The sequence below is a fragment of the Triturus cristatus genome, chromosome 5_2 (assembly GCF_964204655.1).
Source record: "Triturus cristatus chromosome 5_2, aTriCri1.1, whole genome shotgun sequence".
Lineage (NCBI taxonomy): Eukaryota > Metazoa > Chordata > Amphibia > Caudata > Salamandridae > Triturus > Triturus cristatus.
In genome coordinates, this window is record NC_140588.1 from 132233140 (window position 1) to 132259776 (window position 26637).

Here is a 26637-nt window from a genome sequence, read left to right on the forward strand (position 1 = left end):
AGGCGTTTCCTTTGTTTGATCTCCCAGCAGAGAGCTAGCACCGGACAAGCGGAGAGCCATCTTCCTTACATTTCCATTGGCTTGTATCCATTTACGTAGAGGACTATTTTCAGCTATGGGCTTGACTGGCGCGGGCAAAGAAGTAATGGCAGCTTTCTGAGTTGATGAGGGCTTGCCTGCTTTTAGCTTGTTTTTAGCCTTGAACCAGCCCTTCTTCCGTGAGGATTTTCTTATAACATTGGCCGGGGAGATGAGAGATGGTTCGGATTCTTCGTCAGACTCTGCATCGGACTCTGCATCATTATCGTGACTGAAGTCTGAGTTTCCCATATCCTGGGAAGTCTCTCCTTCTCCACCTTCTCCACCCAAGACAGCTGGGATGAGCAGGGGTAGCTCCGGAAGTTCGTGAATTGAAGATGACACTGCGAGGATGGATGGAGAGTGGAGGGCTGTAATTACATCCTTCTCGGCAATCCCCGGAGTCATAGCCTCACTGACGATCTTGTCTTGGGGAGAAGGAGGCTCAACATCTAGCGACGCACCAGTCAGGCACGCAGGTGAAGCAGGCAGTGGGCCGGAAAAAGGTGTATCCCCAGAAGCGGAGAGATGCCCTAAGCCCATGTTTTCCCCCAAGGATCCGTTGTTACAGAGAGTAGGTAGTCCCGATCCCCCAAGCCCCCCTTCACCACTAGGAGAAATAGTGGGAGCGGCCAAGAGGGAAGGGCGGATCACGGGCATATTCATATTCATGTTAGCTGAATTAGATATTTTAGATGTTTTAAACGCATCCATTAGGGGTCGATCAGAGCCGCTGCCGCTGCCCGTGTCAGTTCCACCCCCTAGCCCATCTGTAGAGGCGTTATTGTTCGCACGTGAAGCGGGGGCCGGAGCTCGACCAGCCTGGTGGGATGTGTTTCGTCCAGTACGGGCGCCTCGTGCTATCAGCTTAGGGGCCATGAAGGAGCGGTAAAAGAGCTTATCCGCGTGCTCCCTCCCCAAATAATAAGAAAAAAGCGCTGAAAAGTTTGGGAGCAGAAGTCTTGAGCTGTGAAAGAGGCAAGTGTCCGTAAGCCTGGGCGCCGTGGGGAGAGCAAGGCGAGCTGACCCCAACAAATGCTGGAGTGCCTTGTAAATGATAAGCATCAGTTGTTCAAAGCTCAGCGTGAACCTGCCCAATCAAATTGTAGCCAAGGTACAGGGCTGTTGTAATGAAAGAAAGCCCCCCCCGGCTGCGGCAGCAGCAAGCGCCTCACCTCTCACCTCTCACCTCTGAGAGCTCTCGCTGTATGAGCCGCAGTCGATGGGAGCACCCTCCTCCGTATGTAGAGCGCTACATCAGTTGCGTTTGCTGTGCTCTTTACGTTCTTTGCACCAGATCAGCCGGTAACGATGCCGGCTCCCGTCTGAGTCTTTGGTCTTTGGTCTTTCTGGCTGCTCCTCTGTCGGTGTTAGGTACCCCCTGAGAGCCCGCAGAGATGAAAGCCAGGCTCGGATCGGGTCAGGTAGGATCAGGCTCCGAAACTCGCTCGCAGAACCCACTGCTGCGGAAACCAGGGAAACCAGGACTCTACCCGGAGCGAGCCCTCGAAACCACTAGACTGCAGCTGCCACGAAGTGAAGCCGGGAACCACCAGCGAGCCCGTAGCTGTAGCTCGCCAATCATTGACCCATTGCGTCCGCTGTGCTCGTCACGCTCTCCGCACCAAATTAGCCGGCAGCAACACCGGCACCGATGCACCCGAGTCTCACAGCTCGCAACCGCCGCAACCAGTAGTTAGCACGGTTAGCAGAATTGACACGGTGTGAGGACACACTCCATCAGACTGTAATCGACAGTGTCAGGTTCTTTTTTTGCCGTAACTTTTTTTCATAAACTTAAGATCCATCTTCCATTGAAGTAGTAGCAGAGACCTCGACTGCTGCAGCTCCGTGGCGAGTCAGCCCGCCAGAGGTTTGTTACATGCCTTCTTAGTATTTCTTCTGAACTACTGCTTTTTGTGCTTCTGGAATCCTGCTTGGCTTCTCGTGTACCATTTCATGCTTTGTGGTTTCTATAGCACATTCGTTCAAAGTGGTATATTCACACTAGGAAGAGACCGAGCCCTTGTGTAGTCACAGAAAAATTGTTTGTTCAAATGTTTTTTCAATAAACGAAATACTCGGCTACAGGACATGTCTTGCACTACAAAGGAGGAGGGTTTTCTACCGCTGGATCTAAATATAGCAATGATAGTCCTTACGCATGAAATGGTAAGTCCTCAAATGAGCATGCCTTTCATAGGCCTATCTCTTGAATAGGAAAATTAAAAAATTGGTAAAAATCCTAGCCAAATATTTATATAAGGTAATTGAATCGCTGATACATCTAGACCGGGTTGGCTTCTTGGAGATCCAAGAGACATACTCTGAAGAGAATATTTATATGGATGTATGGAATTGCTAGAGTCTTTTTTTTTTAAAGCCTGCAGTAATAATCTCATTGGATGCTGAAAAGGCCTTATACTCTGTTACGCGCCCTTTCCCTAATTTCTGTCTTATAGAAAGTGTGCTTTGGACCCCTATTCAGGTCAAGGATTCCTTTGCTACATGCATGAACAATGACAAGGGTTAAGGTTACTGTGATTTCTCAGTTCCCTATATGGAGATATAGAAGACTGGAATTCCCACTGTTGCTGCTTCTTTTTGGCCTTGCCCTGGATCATCGTGTGTGCTAGATGCATTGAGGTATGAGGTAGGACTATGGATGCAGGATAGGCTGTGTCTTTGTTTTGATGACATTTTAATCTATCTGTCGTTTACAGAGTCCTCTAAAGGTAGGTACTCAAAGTGGTGAAATTAAATGGAAAATATTGTGATTCTGGATTTAGTGGACTAAATCGATCCCTTTTCCCCTTGCAGTCTTGGAACCCATTCTAAACATGAAGAGATGACTTTAATTATCCGTGAAGACATGTGAAAAAGGATAAGAACCTATGCATTGCAAGGAACCAGGAAATGGTCCTTTCACAACCTTGGCATAATGTAAAATGATTGGGCATCCCTGCAGAATGCTAAGAGGAAACCAGAGTCTCCCATAGCTCAAAGATATTCATTGGTCTTGGATGAAATGGAGCCCTTTCAAAGGGTTTTGGGCCCCTTGAAGCATTAGGGGTTTCCAAGCCCTGCAGGGGATTCTGGGGCCTGTGTTACGCCTTTGTTTCACAATTTAAGACATACATTTCACTTTGGAAATCTCCCCCACTATCCCTGATGGGTAGTGCTGCATTATATAAAATGATAAACCTCCCTACATTTCTATACGTCCTCTAGAATTGCCCATTCTGGATGCCAGAATTTAACTTACTAAAAGTAGATAATGCGATACAAGATTTTCTTTGTGGAATAGCACGATTGCCAGTGTCTTCCTTCAGACCCTGTGCCTTGGTGTATGTGATTTATCGCGCTAATGGACATGATCAAGTAATATTTGGCATCTCATCTGGTGACTCTAAACTGCTTTTCAATGTTATCGCAGCCGGAGGAATCAGTGATTGCAGATAGATTATAGAAGTAGTATATCAACTGAAGAGCCTGACCATACTAGGGAAGTAATAGAGGCGCGGAAGACAGCCACTCACATACTCTTCCTGCAGACACAACTGAGAGATTTTGCAATGCTGCATAATCTTTGGAATATGGGTGGGTTTAGCCTATCAGAAATGTGTTTAGATATACAAGGTGGGAGACAAGTGAGGGGCAAATGGGATGAAAACCTTTGAAATACCGAAGGAGGATTTTTTATGCTCTGAGTCACAGTGATTCAAATATCTCCAACTTAAACATGCACTCTTTCAATACAATGTTAGTGAGTCGAGGGTTGAGTCAACCCCAAGAATACAAAGCTTTGACAGCATGGCTGCACATACATGCAATCCTAATGATTTATACTGGTGTAGTCAATAAACTGAGAGCTATCTTGAAATATGTGCAAGAGTGGTGGGTGTATGATATTGTAGGGATACGCAAACTAGACTGGAAAGAGGTAAAGATGTTCCGTAGAGAGGTGACCATTCCATCAGGCTTTCATGCAACTTTTGGTGCAACTTATGATCTTGCATTGCGTATAAAAATACATGTATGCAAATTCTACAAGTTTGCAACTGATATGTTCTTGCAAACATCTGGGGAACAAAGAGAATTTCTACATACCCTACGAGTTACCCACAGATCAAAACGTTCTGGGATGCTTTTGAACCATTACATACAAGGATTTAGACATAGATGAAACGGTAGGAGTCTTGGAGCTATGGTGTGATAAGATCCCCTCTCATACAGCAAACTAGGCAAGGGATACCCTATAAAATTTTAAATAATATGAAAGCTATGGAAGAACTATTATTGGAATCATTTGAATGTGGCATATTACATGGCCTTAATGAGGCATTTCTACGATGGCCGAGAAACAAAAAGTGGATGCTATGGAGAACTTGGTGATGTGTCTGTTTTTTCTTGGTATTTAGACAAAATATAGAAAGAAAAACAATGTCACACCAAAATATTGTATCTAAAATAACGTGATATAAAAATATCAGCTGCAAGAAGATCATTGTCAAGAATATCGATTGATAGTAAGTAATATCGATTTTGAAAATATCAAAATCATTAATATCATTTGCAAAAATATAATTGTTAATAATATCAGGGGTGATTACGACGGCGGAAGGTCCGCCACCACCAGCCATGTGGTGGTGGGCCCTCCTCCATCAGACAGCAATTATCCCCCTCCACATTACGATGGTGAGGGGAATCACTTTCTGACTGCGGCAATCGTAAAGACCGCCCGCCACGCATTCACCACAGGCAATCGTACTGATTGCCTGGCGGAGCAGTTAGCATGCCTAAAATGGTGGCAGTGCCTAGCAGGCACGGTCCACCAAATTAGGATACTGGCTGTAGCAAGTCTTTCCATGTTGGCGAAACTGCCATGGAAAGGCTGGCGGGGATTGGTTTCGGGGGCCTGTTGCGGGCACCCCTTGTGTTGGGGGAGGTGGTGGTGCACTGGGGTGTACCCATGGTACCCCCCTACATTTCCATGCACTAAGTGGCAGGGACAGCGTGGTGCCTGCCATGTAGTGCAGGTAAATGCACTACATGCATTTTTGGCATTGTGGCGAGTGCTGCAGCCAGCAGCACCCGTCGCAATGTTAAATTGCTGGATGCGACCACCATGGTGGCGGTTGCATCGTAATGTGGAGTGCGGGACCACCACATGATAGGTGGGCAGTCCCAATCCCCGCTACGATGGTGGGCAGACTCAAGTCCACCTGCCATCGTAATCACCCCCATAGTTCTTAATTACTGTTATGTATTGTAGTATATATTTTAAATGTATGTGTTATACATTTTTGGTATAATTATTGTTTATGTTGTTTAATATAGTTTTAATATTTTTTGTAGTTATTAATTACATTTTATACATTTTGTGATTGTTTGTAAAGTAGTGAGTTTTGGGGTTTACAGGGGTACAGGGTGGGAAGTAAATGAATTTTAATTCATTATTAATTATTTTTTAATTAACATTAATTAGTTAATTTATAAATATTTATGCTAATTGTGTAATTCATTTTTTTAAAGTTACATTTTAGGTGCGGGTTGTTGGTCTCATAGGGGTATACTGTGGGAATTATATTAATTTTCATTAACTGATCATTAATGTGTTTTAATATTAATAAAATGATTGGTATTTTTTTGTGTGATATATTAATTTTGATTTGTTTTTGGTATGTGTTGTTTTTGTATGGCTAAAGGGTGAATAGCAAATTAATTATGTTAATTATAAAAAGTATTTTAATTTTAAATTATTATTTATATAATACATATTTATATAAAATGTGCAATCAAGATATTGTTTAAGATATATATTAGGTGTGATTTGTTGCATTTGCAGAAGTAAAGGGTGGGAAGTTAATTAAATACAATCTAGTATTAGTTGATTATTAATATTAATTTTTAATTGATAATTAAATATGTAAACTATTAAATTAATATATTTTACATTTATAAATTAGGGGTGGGTCCTTATTTTTGTATAGATAAAGGGTGAAAAGGTAATTAAATATATATTTTGTATTAGTTAAATATCAATAATTTTGCAATGTATGTTTAATTATGTAAAATGTGTAGATGTACATTTTTATATACATCTTTAATCTGTGTTGTGTAGTTTGTAGAGGTATAGGATAGAAAGTTAATTAAGTAACAACAAATTGTAAAATAGTAAAATTAACATTTGCAAAATATTAGTGTATGTGACAATTGTGTTGTGCAGTTTAAATTTAAATAAGATTGAATTTATTGATTGTTATTATAGTGAGAATATAGTTTGGTAATTTTACCAAATAATGATTGTATCACTTTATGATATGTATTAAACATTGTAATACATACTTTATTTCTTTATTAAAACATTTTTAATATTTACATATTTATATTTTTAGTTATTAATTCTAGTTTTTAATTTTGTTTAAGTGAATATCTTTGTTTCTAATGTTGCACAGAGTGCAGTGGGAGTATTACATCCCTTTTCCAGCCAACATTTTCCCTATTCTTGAATGGAGTGGGAATAGTAATCCAGCTATTTCCCTATTGTTGCACTGACTGAAGTGGTAATAGTAAATTTCCCCCCCCCCCACAATCCAACACTTTCCCTACTTATGCACTGACTTGAGTAGGAATAGTACATTTTACCCCTCCGCAGAACAATACTTTACCTACTCTTTAACTGACTGGAGTGGGAATAGTACATTTTACCCCTCCACAATCCAACACTTTCCCTACTGTTGCATACATTAGAGTGTGAGTAATAAATGTTACCCCCTCCGCAATCCTACACCTTCCCTACTGTTTCAATTATTGGAGTGGGAATACTAAATGCTACACCTCCACTATCCAACACTGTCCCTACTGTTGCACTGGTTGGAGTCAGAATAGTAAATTGTACCCTTCCTCCTTCTAACACTTTCCCCAACGTTCCATTGATTTTAGTGGGGAATTGTTTTTTAACCCTCAACAATTATTGGAGTGGGAATAGTACCATTTACCCATCTGCAATCACACACTTTTGCTACTGTTTAAGTGACTGGAGTGGGAATAGCAAATGTTACCCCTCCCCAATCCAACACTTGCCCTACTTTTGCATACACTGGAGTGGGAATAATAAAGTATTCTCCTCCACAATCCAACACTTTCCCTACTGTTTCACTAAACTATCACCAATTCTAACTATTGATAAATTGTCAACTGAGGTAAATTATGTACATACATGCAGTCACATTCATTAGCAATGAACAAAGGTATGATCAGATTTGTATATAAGGCTCGTAATATCAGTGGAATCATGTTTATACACAATGTCAATTGAGTAAAGTTTTTAAAGGAACGTCAAAAAAACGACATATCCTATAGTGCCTCATAATGGGCAAAATGGGTGGTCTGTATAAAAGTGTAATCAAAGTAGGACTCACCCAACCGTGACCAAGACTTCAAAGTCAAAAAGCATTGGTGTTAGTGGTGCAATAAAATCACTTTGGGAAATGAACTTCTGAAGTGCAGCATTTTTCTTCTTGATGAAAAAATTGACAGCGGCTTGACTTCCCTGATATGCCAGCACCAGCTGAGAGTGCATTGTGACGAGGAATCAATTTTGGAAGACTATAGTAAGTCAAACAACAGCGCCCCATTCTACTTTAACGACGATCGGTTTTAAATTTCAATGCAATTATTCGCAGTACGGAGCGTGAGCTACTCTGAGGCCAGCAGCAAGCTTTGAAGTTCACAAAACGGGAGCATGAACATTAATAATGACAGGAAGCGGATCAAGATTTCTTGGTCCGCGCATGTCAGGAAGCATCTGTGCTGGTGGATGCCTGTCAACACTGTGGGATATCCCGTAATTGAAGATGCCTCAGTTAAATGCCCAGAACTGCACGGTGAAAGGGAACGAGTGGACCCAGGGGACACCACCCGAACGTAAGGAACCGGCAGGGAAAGGGGATTGTTTGTGTGCATGTTTAATAGGAAAGGCCTCAGTGTCAGAAAGACGCGGAATCGAAGCAGCAGCAATTCCGTGAATCAAAGTTACATTGCTTCATGTAGCCGCCAGGAGTTCTAAGGCGGAGCCAAAATTCTAATCGCTTATAAACTTTATGGTATTTGGCTAGTGTGAACTAATTATGGAGGCAAGAGCAGCAAGACGATTGGCAAAAGCTAAAACTCTATTCATGAAGTTTAATAAAAACAAAGGAGAAACCAAGCAAAAATGGCAACTCATCAGAAGAAAAGAATATAAAGGCATTATTTACTCAACTTGAACGCCTCCTACGGAAGGAAATTTCCAAAAGTTGGGAAAATATAGCTATGGAAAAATACATAGAAGTGAGTAGGGTTCCTAGAGGACTTAAGATCTTCACTTACCCAATCATCCCGACACAAGTCCTGAAGTGTTATAGGAATGGGGCAATAATAACATGGAATGTACTAGAAATATGTGGCTAATAATCATCAAATATGCAAAACAAGATATGGAGGATATTCACAAATTGATGAATATCATTGAAACCCAAATTCAAGCCCTAAAAAAGAAGAGGGAGCAAGACAACTAACAATGGAAAGGGAAACAAGACAAGACAAATATGAAAATGAAATTAAGGAGAGGAAACAGCGAAAATTCAGGAGGGATGAAAGAGACTACGAATAAGGTACTATTCTAACATTTGCCAAAAGATTCAACTCACTCAAACAACAAATGACGAACCAGAAGAAAACCAGCAATGAATCAAACACAACAATTAGTGAGTCAGATACTGATACCAGTGAGGGAGAACCGAACCCTCAGGGATCCAGAAACACCATTTTTTAGAGGGGATGAAACTCCTCTACATAGTTCAAAGAAGAGACAGGGAAAAAGGGAGAGGCCATGGAAGGGGACAAGGAAGGGGAAGATCGCAAAGTTGTACCAGGGAAGAAAGATCAGAAAAGGTCGTGGGAAAACGAGAGAACTATCCTCTGCTTGATCTACAGAAGTAAAGATGTCAAAATGGAGAAAAATCTCATAATAAATTTATCTAGCATGAAACTGAATCAAGATCAGACCAATCTCCTGAACAAAGGCCTATCTTTCCGTCCCGAGAGACAGCATGACTACACAGAAACTAAGATCGACATATACAAATACATTAGAAAACTGAAACTTGCTAAATTCTTTGCCAAAAAAGAAGGAAATAAAAACACTCAAAAGCAGGCGAATGTACCAGAAACAAATCTACTCATAGAAAAAATACCAGATGTGATAACCACTTATGAACTGATGTTCAATCTACAGGAAGATGAGGTAACTGAACATCAGGTACTACAGGAATTGGAAGTGGCCCTGATCATACACAATTCAAAGGTAAATCTAAATTTTGCCCTATCTTAAAGCCTGGCAACAGAATTGACACATACTACTACAATCTGGTCATATCTGATTTGGAAAGGATGAAAAATTGTGAATCACGCCACAGAAAAGAAAATCTAACACACAGTAAAAGGATGGCATTAGAGGAGCTTGTTAGCAATAATCAAATTGAAATAAAACCTGCGAACAAGGGAGGAAACATAGCTGTGATGGATAAATTACAATATATAAGTGAAACCAAAAGACAACTGAATGATGTTAAAAACTATAAAAACTCAAAACAAACCCTTCAAATGAGTTAACAATAACCTTAAATGCAAAAATCAAAAATTGGTATGATGAGAGACGAATAAATGAAGATGAGGCTGAATTTTTGAAAAACGAAAATCCTATTATCCCCACCATGTACCTTCTCCCTAAGATCCACAAAACCTTAACTTACCCTCCTGGAAGACCAATAACTTTGAGCTGTGGTTCATTATTTGAGACTGACTCCCGATATGTGGACCACCTCATTGTCCCAATTGTGACAACCTTGAACTCCTATATTAAGGATACAGGGGCTTTTTTAACAAAATTGTCTGACACTGAATGGCAAAAAGGATTTTTCCTAATTACCATTGATGTCATTTAATTATATTCTTGTCTTAGTCATGAGGTGGGTATGCAAGCAACCAAATATTTCCTTGCACAAAGAAACATCCAATATCGGAAACATTTAGAACTGTTGCTAGAAATTATGGAATTATACCTGAGAAATAATGTCTTTATCTTTGATCATCAATTCTATTTATAAACCTGTGGGACTGAAATGGGAGTTTCCTTCTCTCCAAGCTATTCAAATCTCACTATGGGGTGGTGGGAGAGAACTGTGGCTTGGGGAGAGGGAAACGAACAATACACTGAGGAAATACACTTATGGCTTCGGTTTATAGACAATTTATTCATCATTTGGGATGGCAGTGAGCATACATTTATCGAGTATTTTTCTAAACTCAACTCTAGTGATCTAGGATTATCATTTACTTGTAACATTAGTGCCACTGAAGTACAGTTTCTGGATTTGAATGTGTATATCGAGGACAATGAAATAAAAAACACCGTGTTGTATCTCAGAATATTGAGTTTTAAATATCGTTCCATAAAAATATCACAGCACTAATATCAACAATCAAAATATCAGCAAGGTAAGTATATATAATATATAGATAAGTATAGTTGTACCATTCCTATTTCACATCTGAGTACCTTGACAATAAATATATTGTCAAGGTGCATATATGTGAAGTTTGATAGCATACCATATACAAAACAGAACATGAGTAATTTTCCAGTAGCCAGAGGGCTCTTTGTTTGATCCCATTGCTCATGTGTGCTTCATGTTTTCAATGCCTATATGATTTGACTCTAGCTGGGTTTATAACAAAGTAAAGCAAAGAGCCCTAGACACATTATTATGCTTCTCATGTCTCAATCTTCTTCAGAGTCCAAAGATCTGGTATCTCATCATATCGCTCCACCATGGATTTTCCTTTACTTTGTTAGGAGAAACCCAAACCAAATTGGCTGTTTATTATATTGAGCTTTTCTCTGGAGGTGTGTGCCATTGGAGTCTGGTTTTTGAATGTCTATGGCTGTTACTGGAGCCTCTGTCACATTCTCCAGTTCCCCAGGAGTCATAGCAACAGGCCCAGTGGAGCCTTCAGAAGAGAGAGAGAAAGAGAGAGAGATAAGACAGAAAGCAGATAGAAGACAAAGACAAACTGGCAGAGCATTGTTTGAAGGAAAGAGAGCGAGTGTGGAAGAAGGAAAGGAGCAGGCCTCGTCTGAACAATTGTTTCATAAATACCAAGCTGCCTGACTTTTGTAAGTGCTTTGAATTATTATTTTTCAAAAACTTTGGTGCTATTTTGTACTCATCCATTACTACCCACTGATCAGAAATGTTACTGTTTTAGAACAACTACTAGTATTTTATGTCATCCCTATTCTGCTAGACAGACAATGCATGAAATTGGGTTACTGGTTGAAGGGGATGAAACCCAACTTCTGCAACAACCACAATTCTTGTCAAGGTGAAATCACAAGCAAAACCCCAAATTAACCTGTGCTTAACCCTCAGGTAGCTTGGCGCAAAGAAGTCAGGCTTAACTTAGAGGCAGGTGTAAAGTACTTATGCACACTTCAAACAGTGAAAACACAAGAAAACTCCCGCAGTTAGAAATATAGAGAAATGTAATAAATTATTTGACACCAAAATGACAAAAATCCAATTAGTACAAGAGGAGCTATGCAACTTTAAAGATTTATGGAAAAGCACAAAGCACCAACTGTGGTTATTTGCTCGCAGCAGACCAGGAAAAAGTCACAAATTCAGGCTGACCACAATAGAGCACTGGCCAGATGAAATACCAAGTTAAGCCCACTGAACAAAGTACTTTCCTGGTTGTGGGGCATTGCAAGATCCCTCCTGCAGACGCCTCAAGAAACTCTGGATGAAAAGGAAAACCACCAAAGACCAGAACAACTACAGGAACGCCATGAATGAATACCACCAGCGCATAAGTGCCACCAAGCGGACCTTTATCAAGAACAAATTCCACATCAAGGCAAGTAATGCATAATAACTATTCAACGTCATTCAGCAGTTCACCAAACCCCCCATCGAAGCCTTGGATGTCACATCATCTCAGGACCTCTGCAACAAGCTCAGCTCCTACTTGTTGAATATGTGATGTTACAACGCATGTGATTACATCGCATGCCGTTGCAAAGCTAAACTTTACCCTGACTTTTTGTCGGGGGAGCGCTAGAAGTTGGAATAGATTAATTTTCTATTCCAACTCCAGTGTGTGCAACAGTAGGGAAGGTGTTGGAGTTAAATCCAACACCTTCTACCCACTGCTGCACACCTTTTGCATTGCAACGGCATGCGATGTAATCGCATGCGTTGTAACAGTTGCGTTAAAAAGGCTGTTTCCCCTACTTCCACCTGAAAATCAAGGCCCTCTACGACAACTTCAGTGAACAGACTCTCGACACCACCCCCTCTCCACCACTGACAACCAGCTGACCTTCACCACTTGGAAACCTGCCACCACTGAAGACACCACCACAACCATGAAGAACACCCACTCAGGAGCCCCCACGGACCCCTGCCCACCGCACATCTACCACAGAGCCGCAGCCGCCATAGCACCTGAACAGGGTTGGACCATCAACGCCTCCCTCGAATCTGGCATCTTCCCCGATGACTGGAAGCGGGCAGAGGTCATGCACCTCCTCAAGAAACCCTCGGCCAACCCGACAGACCTGAAAAACTACCGGCCCATCTATCTCCTTCCCTTCACAGCCAAAGTCACTGAGAGATTCATCAGCGCCCAGCTGACCACCGTCATCTAAGAGAACACCATCCTTTGGCTCCTCCCAGTCCGGATTTCACAGCAACCGCAGCACAGAGACCGCCCTCCTCGCTGCCACCAATGATATCCGCATGCTACTCAACCAGGGCCACACTGTGGCCCTCATCCTACTAGACCTCTCTGCAGCCTTCGACACCATCTCACACGCACTCTCGCAGCCAGACTCCATGACGCCGGTATATGAGGAACCGCCCTCGACTCTATCCGCTCCTTTCTCTCCAGCAGAACCCAAAGGATCAGACTACCTCTCTTATTCTCTGAACCTACAGAGATCAACTGTGGAGTACCCCAAGGATCTTCGCTCAGCCCCACGCTCTTCAACATCTACATGACCCCCCTCGCCGCCATTGTCAGACAGCATGGGCTCAGCATAGTATCTTACGCTGACGACACCCAGCTCATCCTCTCTCTCACGAAGAACCCCAAAGACACCAGACTCAGCTTCCAAGAAGGAATGAAAGATGTTGCAGCTTGGATGAGCAACAGCTGCTTAAAACGGAACTCGGAGAAGACAGAACAGAGATCCTCGTCCTTGGCCCTCCCCTATTGCGTGGGACAGCTCCTGGTGGCCCCCTGCCCTTGGAAACCCACCCACCACAACGGACCACGCCCGGAACCTCGGCAAAATTCTAGACTCCTCCCTCACCTTGACCCACCAGATCAATGCCATCACCTCCACCTGCTTCAACTCTCTCCACATCCTCTGCAAGACCTTCAAGTTGATCCCTCCTAATGCAGAAAGAGCATCACCCACGCACTCATTACCAGCAAGCTGGACTATGACAATGCCCTCTAAGCCGGAATCAACAAAACCCTGCTAGAAAAGCTCCAAAGCATCCAGAACATCGCAGCCAGACTCGTCCTCAAAACCCCACGACAAGAGCACATGACCCAGCACCTACGAAACCTCCACTGTCTCCCCATAGGGAAGAGAGTAACCTTCAAGCTACTCACCCACGCTTCCAAATCCCTCCACAACCTCGGACCTAAATACCTCAACGAAAGTGTGTCCTTCCACGTACTCAAAAGGAACCTTCGCTCCACCGACCTCACCCTGGCAGAGACCCCACGCATCTGCAGAACCAGAGCAGGCAGAAGAGCCTTCTCCTACGTTGCAGCAAAGGCCTGGAAAGAGCTCCCAGTCAACAGCAGATGCTTCCCCACTCTGTACACCTCCAGGAAGAGCCTCAAGACCTGCCTCTTCAACTGATCCGGAGCTGCACCCCCGTGCCTTGAGATCCTCACTAGTGAGTAGCACGCTCTATAAACCCATGATTTATTGATTGATTGAGTCTCGCAGTGGCAATTCTGCCAAGCAGGGGTGGCGATGTGAGGTCTGAGGATGTGTCGTGTAGCCGTGGTTCCGAGGAGGCCGCCGATGAGGCTTTTGATGTGGGACCGGCTTTGTCATTGAGGATGTTGCCGATGGAGGTTGGAGATGCGAAGTCCTTCACTAGAGATTCGTCACTCAGAGGCAGTTCTGAGGAACTGTGGGCTGCGATGTAGTTCCTGTGTCAGGGATGCATCGAGCAGTGGCTGTTCTGATTCCAGACTGGTTTGGGTGTTGTGCTGCATCAGTGAAGTCTGTCAGGTTTACATAGGCATCCTATGGTTTGATAGTCTGTAATGTAGTTCCACAAGCGATGCAGGTCACTAAAGAGTGTCTCCAATTTATGAAAACTTTAAAGACACAGCTACTTGGAGAGTTTATGGTTGGGTGCCTATTAGTACTGATCTGGGCCAAGGAACTTTGGCCCATCATTTAAAGCAGGCTCCCGGTTGCATGAGGCATGGTATATAAATTTCAAGTACAATATTATTACATTTAGTAATATAATCCCCACAAATATCTGAGCACCTATATTACCCACACATGTTTATTTCTACATCTTCTTGACCTGTTTAAATTACAAGAAAGCACATAGTAACAATAAAATGGTGGAGTGCAGTGTTATGCCACAATTGGTAACACTGTGCCCTGGTGGTTTCAAAAAGCAGGGATGTGCCGTATTCACAAGAATGCTGGTGCCAAAAAAGCTGCCTAGCGCTAGCACCAGCGCAGGCAACCTAGCACCATTTTGCTAGCACCTGTGGAAAGAGCAAAATAAGAGGAGATATAAAACTCCTCATATAGCCTGCTTAAGACCAGGTGTTCCCTGGCAGTATTTTTGGCACTGCCCCATACCTTGTAAATATGGGTCAGTGTCAAAAAACATGGGTGTTGCTGTGGAATGCCCACTGCAAAACCCAATGCATGCCCCTTTCACGCTAAGTGCTGCATGTATAGGGGCATTATTTACAAGGCGGCATTAAGCCACATTGAAGTGGCTTAACTCCGCCTTGTGAATCAGGCGAAGGAGTTAACGTCACCAGAATATAGTAAAAATTGACATTCTGGTGGCATTAACTCCTTGTAAATATGCTCCTTTGTGTCTTCCTCAAGACTGCATGTAGGTCGTTTACAGATGCTAGGAGCAGAATCCCCAGTTGACGCAGGTTCAGTATTTGGTACCTCAGGAGCATCCATATGGTTGTCCATATTATTGCCTGCAATATGGTTCAGTGAGCATGCTTTAGTTAATAATATTGCTTATTAAAATTCCCAAATTGTGTAATTTCATCCAAATGGTTAGCCCCCACTTTTTGCTTGATGTCTGATGTGATTTCGAACGGTAAGTGCACTGGGCTCCTGCTAACCAGGTTCCCAGTGTCAGATCTCTTTCCCCAAAACTGCACCACGATTGGTGCAACCTTAGATCCCCCAGTAAGTCCCTGATAAAGAGTACTCATGGTTCCTGGGACGTGGGTACTAAAGAGGGTCTTTGGAGGCTGAAGCACTACATGTGCCGCCCCCAGGACCCCTCACAAAGGGGATGTGCATTTAGAGGGTGTAGACACCATACAGATCAACAGTCCATTGGCTACTGCCTGATCACCCCTCTATCACCCCATAATTCAGTATTTAGGTGGCCACCCGAGAACCTGACTTCAGATTTGATGGACCTAAAAGAAGACTACGGAAGAAGGCTGCTAGCAGACCAGGAACTGTGCCCTGCTGAAGAAGAAACTGGCACAAACCCTGCCAACTACAAAAGGACTTGACAACTGTGACCTGCTGTCCTTCCCGAAGCCTGCAAAACCTCCAAGGAATCCCGGAGCTCTTTCAGCACTCTCAAATTGCCAATAACCTCCATTTAAGCTAGAAGCTCTAGTCCCTGGCTTCCGCCAGTGAAGAAACTCATCATGGTGAGGACCGGTATGGACTGTGTCAATGCGACTTACCACCCTCAGCACAGCACATCCAAAATCTCTGAGGGCTCCTCATGGCCAAGTGATCGATGCTGGAAACGGCCCCACTCCCATGAGCCTGAACCCTCCTGCTGGTGGTGTTGACTGCGCTGAAGCAGCAACTTGGGTATGACAGCCATCCTCAATGGACTGCCCTGCATCTCACCTGTGGCCGACTGCTGCAAGTAACAACCAAAAGTGCCTCTGTGACCTCTGGTGCTTCCCAGCCAGAACATCCAAAACTGCATGCGGTGTCCGAGGCCTGGGCCACCAAACACCTCCATCCTTCTGACGAAGACTATCTCAGAAACTAGAGAGACCATGGTCGATCGGAACCCCAGGTGGACTCCTGCTCCCAGCGACCGCAACGGCAACTTGTCAGCGGTCCCCCAACTCAATTGAACTTTATTGTCTGCTCACGGTGACCGCAGTGGTAGCTGTGTTGGTAGACTTCTGAACTCCATTAAAAGCCTAAGATAACTGCTGCTTTCTTCACTGACTGCGATGGTAAATATTTGACTGTATCTTCCGCCGTGCGCTGAGATACTGAAAGTATTGTATATTTTTAACTGTATGCATTTTCTTCGAACTGCAAAAAGTATACCAAGTATTAATCCGAGTTTGAAGTCTTGCTTCTCAAATATACATAAAGAATTTATTATTTTTGTAAAAATTGGGCTCAGATTAATTTTTGAGTGTGTATCTTGTTTATTACCTCTGTGGAGTACAATAAATGCTCAGCACTACCTTCTGATAAGCCTAACTACCACAAAAAGAATTATCCACTTTTACCTCTGTTTACCAATTGGGGATCCACTGGAGTCTCTGCACAGTGTACTTCGTTTTAGTACACTATATAAAGAGCCAGCATCCGGAATGCACAATTTGCCCAAATGCTTATAATCTAAATATATACCCGTTAGGCGTCCAGGACACTGTGGATATAATTGTGTGTGTTACATACTCACAGGGTTCTCATACAAGGCGGTTTTCTATTTGAAATACAAATTGCTTACTTGGAATGAGTGGCTTACTTGGAATGTTTTATTTGCTGTGGTTATCATGTCTCCAAGAAGAGTTCATGAAACCGACACTTTGTTAAAGAGCCATTTGATGTGTTTTATCCAGTCAAGAAGATAGAGAGTCCATCCTTTTTATGGAAAGGTGTTTTAAATTTCTCATTACTCAGCATTTATCATTGCTGGTGTCTTTATTTTTTTCCCCTTTAGAAACAGCTGTTTATAAGCTCTATGTCCTGGAAGTTAAAAGAGCTCTAATTATAGCTGGAATTCGAGTCAACCATTCCAGTAAAATAAAGTAACTATTTGTGGGGGTTTTCTGTAAAATGAAAAGATTCTGCAGGGCAGGAGACCGCAAAGTGGTTTGCCTCATGTTTTCCATTTTGCTTTTAGGTGGAAAAAAATATAGCATCCAGCTCCTTTGACAGCAGAAAATCTTCCCAAATCAGGGCCTTTGGGCAGGATCCTCCTGGTTGAAAGTTACAAAGCAGCAATGTGGAGATAGTTCTGAATTTCTGCAGGTTTTTATCTTTGTAGTAAATTGGAATGGAGGTATCTAATTTCCTCTGTCTGCCCAAAAAAACTTTAAGTCCATTTCGCTAATAATCACATAGTAGTACAGACGAGAAGTAAAATATTGCATTTGCGCGAACACACAAATCAAGCTTTGCATCAAATTTATGTAGAGTCGTTCTTGGATGATGCACCATTCAGGGCAGGTCTAAGGTGTAAAGAGCATTAGCGATGTGAAGAGCAGGCTAAAAAGGGATTTATTAATGCAAAACAGTACAACACCGCAGTAACTGAGAAGGACAAAGAACTAGACCAGGAGACAATCAAAAAGTGCAAGATGAAATGTACAAATGTTGGAGGTTGACATTCCGATGAAAGAGGTGACTGCAATGTAAGATCAGCGATTCCCCTCCTCCAAAATCTCTCTGGCAAGAATGCCGTACTTAGATTAGGGGTCCTGGATAAGCAACATGAAGGACATGAAAAGGATTGAAAAGGGTGGAGTTGAACAGAGGAGACTTTAGCCATTTACCACAGGGCTGCCAATGGCCAGACAGGATGACCCAGAAGAAATGGCACAGCTCATCTCATGAGGAGCAGGCGACATCAATGATGGCTCTTGAGTGAATTAGTGGTATTAAAGGATGTATTACATTTGACCTTGCTCACATTCATAAACAGTATCAAACAAATACAATGTGTATTGATTATCCTCAACAATAGTCAACACGGCCCCCTGGTTGGCCTTCTTTTGATCCCTGCACCTTGTGCGAGGCACCTAGATGTGCCTGCCACGGGGTGCAGGGATGAACTGCACCTTCCATTTTACTATTGAAGCATGCGTAAAGGCCGGTTTACAGCCGGAAAGCAGGCTCCCACAGTAAAATGTAAGAATGCGACCAAACAGTGTTCGGTCGCATCCTGATGAGGCGGTCGGGACTGCTGACAGGGTGTCGTTTGGTCCCATGACTGATGCAGTGACGGGCAGAAGTGATTCCGCCCGACATCATAATGAGGGCCATAGTGTATATGTTTTCTGGTCATTTGTGCCAAAATTTAAACTATTCACCAAGAACATTTGCTAAACTTTAGTGTGTGAAGCTGATAACACAGTACAGCATGAGATATGCATTCATTGCCATTGTTCTGTTGTCATCCCCTGTGTTGGCAAACCATCTGGCTTTCTTGCTTAAGCCACAGTCTTGCGTCATATTGAATGAATGAATGAATGAATGAATGAATGAATGAATGAATAGAGCACTTATAAAGCGCATGGCTGCCAAAGGCCTCCCAGCGCTAAAAGACACAATCCAAACTGCAAGTTTTAAGATGCTTGCAGAATAAAAGATGATTGACCTCAAGACGAATTACATCAGGCAACTGATTCAATTTTTTAGCAGCAATGACAGAAAAGAGACGGCCCCCGCTCCGGGCTCGATTGAATTTGGGAACAATGGCAAGATGTTTAAACTCAGAACGAAGAGGTCTTCTAGGGACATACGGGGAAATGATGGATTGGAGAATCGGAGAAGAACTAGCTGCCAGTGATTTATGGGCGATACACAAGGCCTTAAATAGAACTCTTTAATCAACTGGCAGCCAGTGCAGTGCCTTTAATGTGCGGTTTAGCAGATTCTCTGTTATGAACCTGCATAAGAAGTTGTGCCGCACAGTTTTGGAACGTTTGAAGTTTTTTTATCGTCGAGCAGGGGGAGCCCAAATAAAGCACATTGGCATAATCAAGCCTCGATAAAATCAATGCTTGCACCAACAATTTCCAAGCATTAAAAGGCAGGTGGGGCAAGATCCTTCTAATCATTTTAAGAATGCCGTAACAGGAGCCTGCTACCTTGGACGCCTGCGTCTTCAAACTCAGGTTATGGTCCAGCCAGACTCCAAGGCTTTTTACTTGGTCTTTGGGGTCAGGCATATCTCCCATACATTTAGGCCAGAAAGTGCCAATCTCCAAACTGGTAGTTTTTCCCAAAAACATCAATTCTGTTTGAGCCGCATTTAGCTTTAGGAAAGAGGAGTCCATCCACGCCTAAACTTTTTCCAGGCAGTTAGCCAAGATTGACTTATTATTATCTAGAAGGTTGAGGGACACGATAAGCTGAGTATTGTCCGCGTACATGATGCTCTTAACCTCAAACGGCTGGACAATCTCAGCTAACGGACGCATGCAGACATTAAAAAGTGTGGGGCTGAGAGAAGAGCCCTGCGGCACCCTACACTGCAATGGCATCCAATTAGAGGCGGCATTGTTCTCAAATACCAAAAAGGAGCGATCTGAAAGGAAAGACTCAAGCCATTTGAGTAACATACCAGTCACCCCACTCTCTCTAAGTCTTGCTAGCAGCAGTTGGTGATTGACCGTGTCGAAGGCCGCGCTGAGATCAAGTAGAATGATTGCAGCGGAGCCTCCGGCATCTAAGAATTTTCTGGACTCCTCAACAACCGCTAGCAGGGCAGTTTCAGTACCCTGCTGGGGCCTAAAGCCAATTTGAGAGGGATGTAGGCATTGATTTTCTTCCAGAATTAATGTACCTTTCGCATATTTTTGGTAATCCCAGGTAGTAACGAAATAGGTTGATAGTTTGCCAGAACTCCGGGATCCAAGGTGGGCTTCTTCAGAAGGGCTCTAACCCTGACCTGGTTCCAAACGGAGGGGACAATCCCAGAGGAAAAAGAGCTATTAACTAGCTCAAGAATAACAGAAGCGACCAAGTCAAATACCTGGTTAAGGATGCGGGGGGTGCCACGTCACTGGGGGAGCCGGATTTCAGGCGATCCAAGTGCAATTTTAAAATTTCCAGGTCCATGGGTGGGATGGAGTCAATGGAGGGGTTTAAAAAAAGGGATTGATCTCTCGTCAAGGAGGGATTAGCCCCATCTACTAAAACAGAAAGGGAGGGAAAAGCCAAATAAATATCTTGAATTTTCTTATGAAAAAAGAGAGCCAATTCATTGCAGCGACCGGTGGCATTTTCAGGGGGTAAGGGGGGCTCAGGAGGTTGCAAGAGAGATTTGGTAATTTTAAAAATTTCACGCGGGGAGTTGGCAGCTGATACAATTTTATTTGAGTAGTAGTCAGATTGGGCAGATCTCATTTCTGCTTTATAGGCCTTGACGGCATCTCTGTATTTAATTTTCTCAGAGGTTGAAAAATTATTTCTCCAGGTTCTTTCATCGCGCTTACAAAGCTGTTTCATCTCCCTAAGTTTAGGGGAGTACCAGGCAGCACCGTGATCAGTTTTTTTACTAAATGACCAATTTTTAGGGATTTGACTTACTAAAGACGACTCCAACCATTGATTGATTTTAATATTATCAGATCCAGGGTCATTACTAAGCACCGGTCTCTCGCTATCAAGAATGTTCGCCCGCGCATCAATAGAGAGTTTAGCCCAGTTCCGATTCCAATATTTTCCCCTTTCCCTAGGCTGTTCACCCTCAAGTGGAGTCCAAGCAAAAGGGACCATGTAATGATCTGACCAAGGTAGTGGAATAGGTTTTTCCACTATGAGATAGCTGATATTGGAGAAAAACGGGTCCAGAAGATGACCTTTTTGATGAGTGGATCCGGACACTTTTTGCTTCAAGGTCAGTGTGTCCAAAATATCAGTTCCTCGGAGTCAGGATCCAGAGCCTGATCAAAATGAATATTTAAGTCACCTAAGACTGAAAGATTAGAGGTGGAACTCACTGATTGGGCTATAATGTCTGGGAGCTCTTTACTGAAATTGAGACTGGGGCCGGGTGGCTGGTAAATGAGAGCACCCGATAGGGTATAAGTAGGGGAGAAGCCTATCACAAAGAAGCATCTCTCACAGTCAGGGATCAGACTGTCAGTGATTTGACAGTGAAAGGTATCCTTATATATAATAGCTAACCCATATTGCATGCCAGAGTGTGCATTGTATTCTATAGGATTTGAACTTACACGTAAAGTTACTTTGAGTTAATGCCTGCTGAAGTGCCTGATGCATTTGATGTTTGCAGTACATATGCATTGCATTACTTTAGTGTGACAATGATTCCATGGTTTGCTCCTCATACTAGTAGCAGTTACTTTCTGTGACATAGGGGGCTAATTTAGAATTTGGAGTACCCTTTTCACCCTGACGGGAGCAACCATATTATTAATCTAGAGTTGCTCAACTCTCCAGCAGAAATCTCTTACATTAGCAGGTATCGCTATCACCATGGATCCTGTCAATGCACTGGAAGTGTGCCATCCAGTTCTATCAATATGATACGCTACACTTTCAATAACTTTTAATACATTTTCAAAAACGAAATCCCAAATGGGATTTTCTTTTTGAAAAGAAACAAAACCAGTGTCCCTCTCACCATGGGAGTTTTCTTGCATGCCGTGGGGGGTCATTAAAATGCTTTAAGTTTCACGTACTGCCACATATTGGATGCAAATAAAAACTGCCCATTTGTCTGCCCAATTTAAATAGGGTGGGTGGACAGCTGGACAAACCTCTGACGGCCCTGACTCTGTTGGGCTGTTGAAGGAGTATGTCAGCAGTGGAGAAACAGTAGTCTCCAGCGCTGACATACTTAATTTCTGCTGGATTCTAAATGAGGTGGGCAGAACTCCAGTTTGGTGGAGAGGGTACTCCGTCGCCGCTGCAATGGAGTACATACTCCTCCAAACTCTAAATCATTCCCAAAGTGTGCCCAGGCTGTTTTGATTGTGCTGTTAGACAAAACATATTGGTGTTTCCACTGATGCATCTACAGTAATGGACTTAAGGTGTGAAGTATGTTAAACTAGAATTAATGCAGTCACATTTTTTAATTAGAAGCAAACATCAAGTTTTGCATGTTATAGTTAATGTTGGTGAAGCGGGTTAGGACAAGGTTTCGCTTTTGGATCTTGCCAAACAATCAGACTGAAACCAATGTATGTTTAACATTCAAGTCATTTCTGTATATCCAGTCATGTTTGATGTTCAAATAGGGCTTTAGGCATTGGATGTCTGTAGTTTACTCATTCCAATAAATACATTTATGACTCACTAGCAAAGATATCACCTTTGATTAACTTGTTTGTGAATTAAGACATAAGAGACTCATTGTATATTTTTATGATGTTAGGAGAGAACATTTCACCCTGGGCAAGTCAAAATAGTATCTCCATACATCTCCTACATGAACCTTCCAAATTGGTAACCCTGTTTTAGCTGACAGAGCTATTGATTATTTTCTTCAGTACAAAGAGAAATGATTACTCAGGTTGTTGATAAGGATGTTCTTGACAACAGTGTTAAAGGCATGGCCGCCGATTCACCGGACGTGACATAACATGCCATTTGACCCCAAATTGTTTCACAGGAAGTGACATCACAAAACTTTGACCTAGTGTCAACATAGCTAGTGACACCATGGGAACTTTGGACCCCGTGACTTCACAGAAAGTGACACTTTACCTTTTGGCCAGATGGAAATCTAAAACCAGACATCCCATTTCCACAATCACACTCTGCAGTGTTCCCATCCTGGCTGGTGATCTTAATATCCTGAAATTGACACTGAATTGCTTCAGGCAGTCCCCTATTCATACATGTGTATGCAGCCAGGCATTCTGGGACTTATAGTCTTGATGTAGTTCAATTCATCAAATTGAACAATCACACCCAAAAATAATGACCTGTGTTTTTTTCTTTTTAGTTTCAAGATTATTTTTATTTATGTTACGGAACTCTGAAGAGATCCACGTAAACCTTTATCCAAAATACATGCATTTTCATATGTATAGATGAAATAAGCAAGTTAAAAAATTACATTAAAAAAGATCCCGGATCTAAAATACTTAAAATAAAATTCACAATACAAGACGTAATTTTTAACGTAATAGTATATAAAGAGACTACAGTGCCTCTAGTGCAAAAGTTATATCCAGCTGTATACAAAATAGGCCTTATAGATTAAGAGCATTGTTAGAATCCGGGTTCTCTGGTTGGCACAGGTAGGTACTTGTGACAAGCAGGGAACCTTTCCTCTAGTAAGGGTAAGGGGTTACATTCCTAAAATAACCCCTGCTCACCCTCTAGGTAGCTTGGCACGAGCAGACAAGGCTTATCTCAGAGCGTTATAGGTTAAGCATTTGTGAACACATACAGTAACCAAGTGACAACACTACAAATGGACACCACACAGGTTTTATATTAAAAATAAGGATTCTTTATATAGAGTTACCACAAGACCATTAAACGACAAAAATACACAATACTGTTACTTTAGATGGTAGAAGTTTGCTTAGTTCTCTTAAGTTCTTAAATACGACATTTTAAGTCAATGTACCTTAGATGCGACACGCAGGGCAACGAAAGTGTTGCAACGATGCTGATGCGATTAAGATTTTGGTGCAAAGAAATAAAGACGTGAAGATCTTCCAGATGCGTTACGCTTCTCCGATGTTCCGAGAGTACTCGACTCGATGCGTCAGCTGCAGCGGCGTCACCCTTTACACGATACGACGACAGCGGCCTTGGCAGCGGCACTCTTCTCCGACGTTTGCGAGACGCTTCCGCTCAATGCGATGTTGCAGCGGCGACACCCCTTTACACGATGCGACGACAGCATCTCCGACGGCGGCACGCTTCTCCGTGGATGCGAGGCGCTTTTCTTGATGCGGTGCAATGCGACAGCTACGATGGCTGCAATGGCGACACGCTTCTTTCTCGATGCAAGACTCTTCTCTGGATGCGGTGCGATGCGATGCGTCAGCTATGATGGCTGCGATGGTGACACGCTTCTTCGGCGTTGCGAGACACTTCTTGGATGATGCGAGACGCTTCCGCTCGATGCGATGCTGCAGCGGCGACACACTTTACGAGATGCGACGACAGCAGCTCCGACGGCGGCACGCTTCTCCTTCTTGTGTCGCGCTTCCAGCTCCTTGCGACACGCAGTCCCTCAGAAGGCCCAACAACAGCAGCAGGCACTCCCAAAGAACTCTGGGGAGCTGGGGGGTGAAGTCTGTTGTTCCTCAGACTTCAGCAGGAGGCAAGCTCTATTCCAAGCCCTTGGAGATCTTTGGAAGCACAAGTTGAAATAAAGTCTTTGTAGTCTTTCTCCTCTCCTTTCAGCAGCAAGGCAACCACTGCAGGCCAATCCCCCAGGTCAGGGACAATGCTCCTCCTTACAGCTTTCCCGGTTCCTTCTCCTCAGGCAGAGGAGCAGGGTCCCAATACTTATACTCGAAAAAGAAGAGAGAGGGACCCCTAGGCCAAAGGAGAGGGGCACCAGAAACGACCTTCGTCACAAAAGAATCGACTCCTTGGCAACAGTGCACTTCACTCACCAAACAACTCACACTAGTAGGATGAGAATGGACAACAGGAATGTGGTCAAATGGGAGACAACAAATTACAGATTGTACAAATGTATTCAAAGTTTCATTGATAGTCACAACTATCAAACAATACACATTGTCGTATAGCTATTTATGAGGCAATGACAATGTCACATGATACAGTACAGAAATAATCATGCCCCTGTGGCTTAGGCTATGTAGGGGAAACGGGGAGAGAATTGCGAGTTCGGCTACAAGAGCATAGATCAGCAATTAAAACGAAAAAAGTAACTGCGCCTCTTGTGCCCCATTTTTTGGAGTCCGGACATGGTGAAAATGATTTTCTGTGGTTTATTCTGGAAAAGGTTACAGTGGACAGGAGAGGTGGGAATATCGGGAACAAGCGCAAAGCACGCGAACAATGGTATATTTCCCATCTTAACACTGTGCGCAAAGCACTAAACTCAAGAGAAGAATGGGAACATCTACTAGTGGCTAGATAAGTAGAACAAGACTTTCCTGTGTGCTCTTTTGCTTCGATATGCCTATCTCTATGAAGGGGACTCTTTCCCTACCTTTGAATGATGATTTAAATCTTGGTACGGATATTTTAATGTCCAGAGAACTGCCTCCTCTTAAAATATCGGCTTCCTTATAACAATGTGTATAAGCTTCGGCCTTCATAATATAGGCATAGATATGAGGGACTTATTCATTATAACTAGTCGTGAGTTTTTGCTTCTTGTTAGGTGTAAAGAACCTTGCGGTTAGGTCTGAACATATAATCTCTACAGGTTGTGTTATTTATGCTGGATCCCCATCAATCTGATTTAAGCATATCAAGTAGAATAATCGCTTGGGGCATAGCAATTCCACTCTTTAAAGATGGCGGCTATGTATTTGAGGCTGCTCGAGTGGAAGGTTCGATCGCGGTCTTTATGCCCAGCAAGCTAGGTGTACATTAATGTACTTTATCATACAGACTTGCAATTACAAAACAAATTCCTTAGTGGCAGTAAGAACAGTGGTTAGTACCCAAAAAACATTTTTGTATAAAAGATACGCTTTTTGGCTGCCGTAGTTATATCTTTACCATTATTGACGAACTCGGATTTTGAATCATATATGGGATTTTAAGAGTAGGGACTACTGTTTAATCCGTAAAGAACAGACTGTTATCTTATTTTTAACAGCTGAGAGTACTTCTAAGATGGCGGCCAAACTTGCGGCCGCTTGGATATAGACGACATCAAGCCTTATGTACCCCGGAAGTGGTGTGTATACTTCCGATTGCTTGATGATTAGTGATTCTGTATTTAAGCCTTCCGTCCTCTGTGAGTCTTGTTCCATCGACTCAGGAGGCTTGACCGTGCGTATCATATCAGGCGGCACAAAGGTATGTACAGGTTGTTGGCGGCTATGTTTAAGATGTCGCGTTGTAGTTGTGAGATTTTTCTCACAAGGTTGGATGACGTTTCTGTAATTCCTTTACAATGCTCCATTTGCATAGATCCCAGGTTTGGGACGTTCTTATTTTCTGACACCCGATGAAGAAACGGGCTTTGTATTTCTGGATAAACGTGCTGAGGTAAACAAGAATTTATTATATAGACACCCGGGTTCGATTTTTTCTTTACTTTTAATTTTATTGTG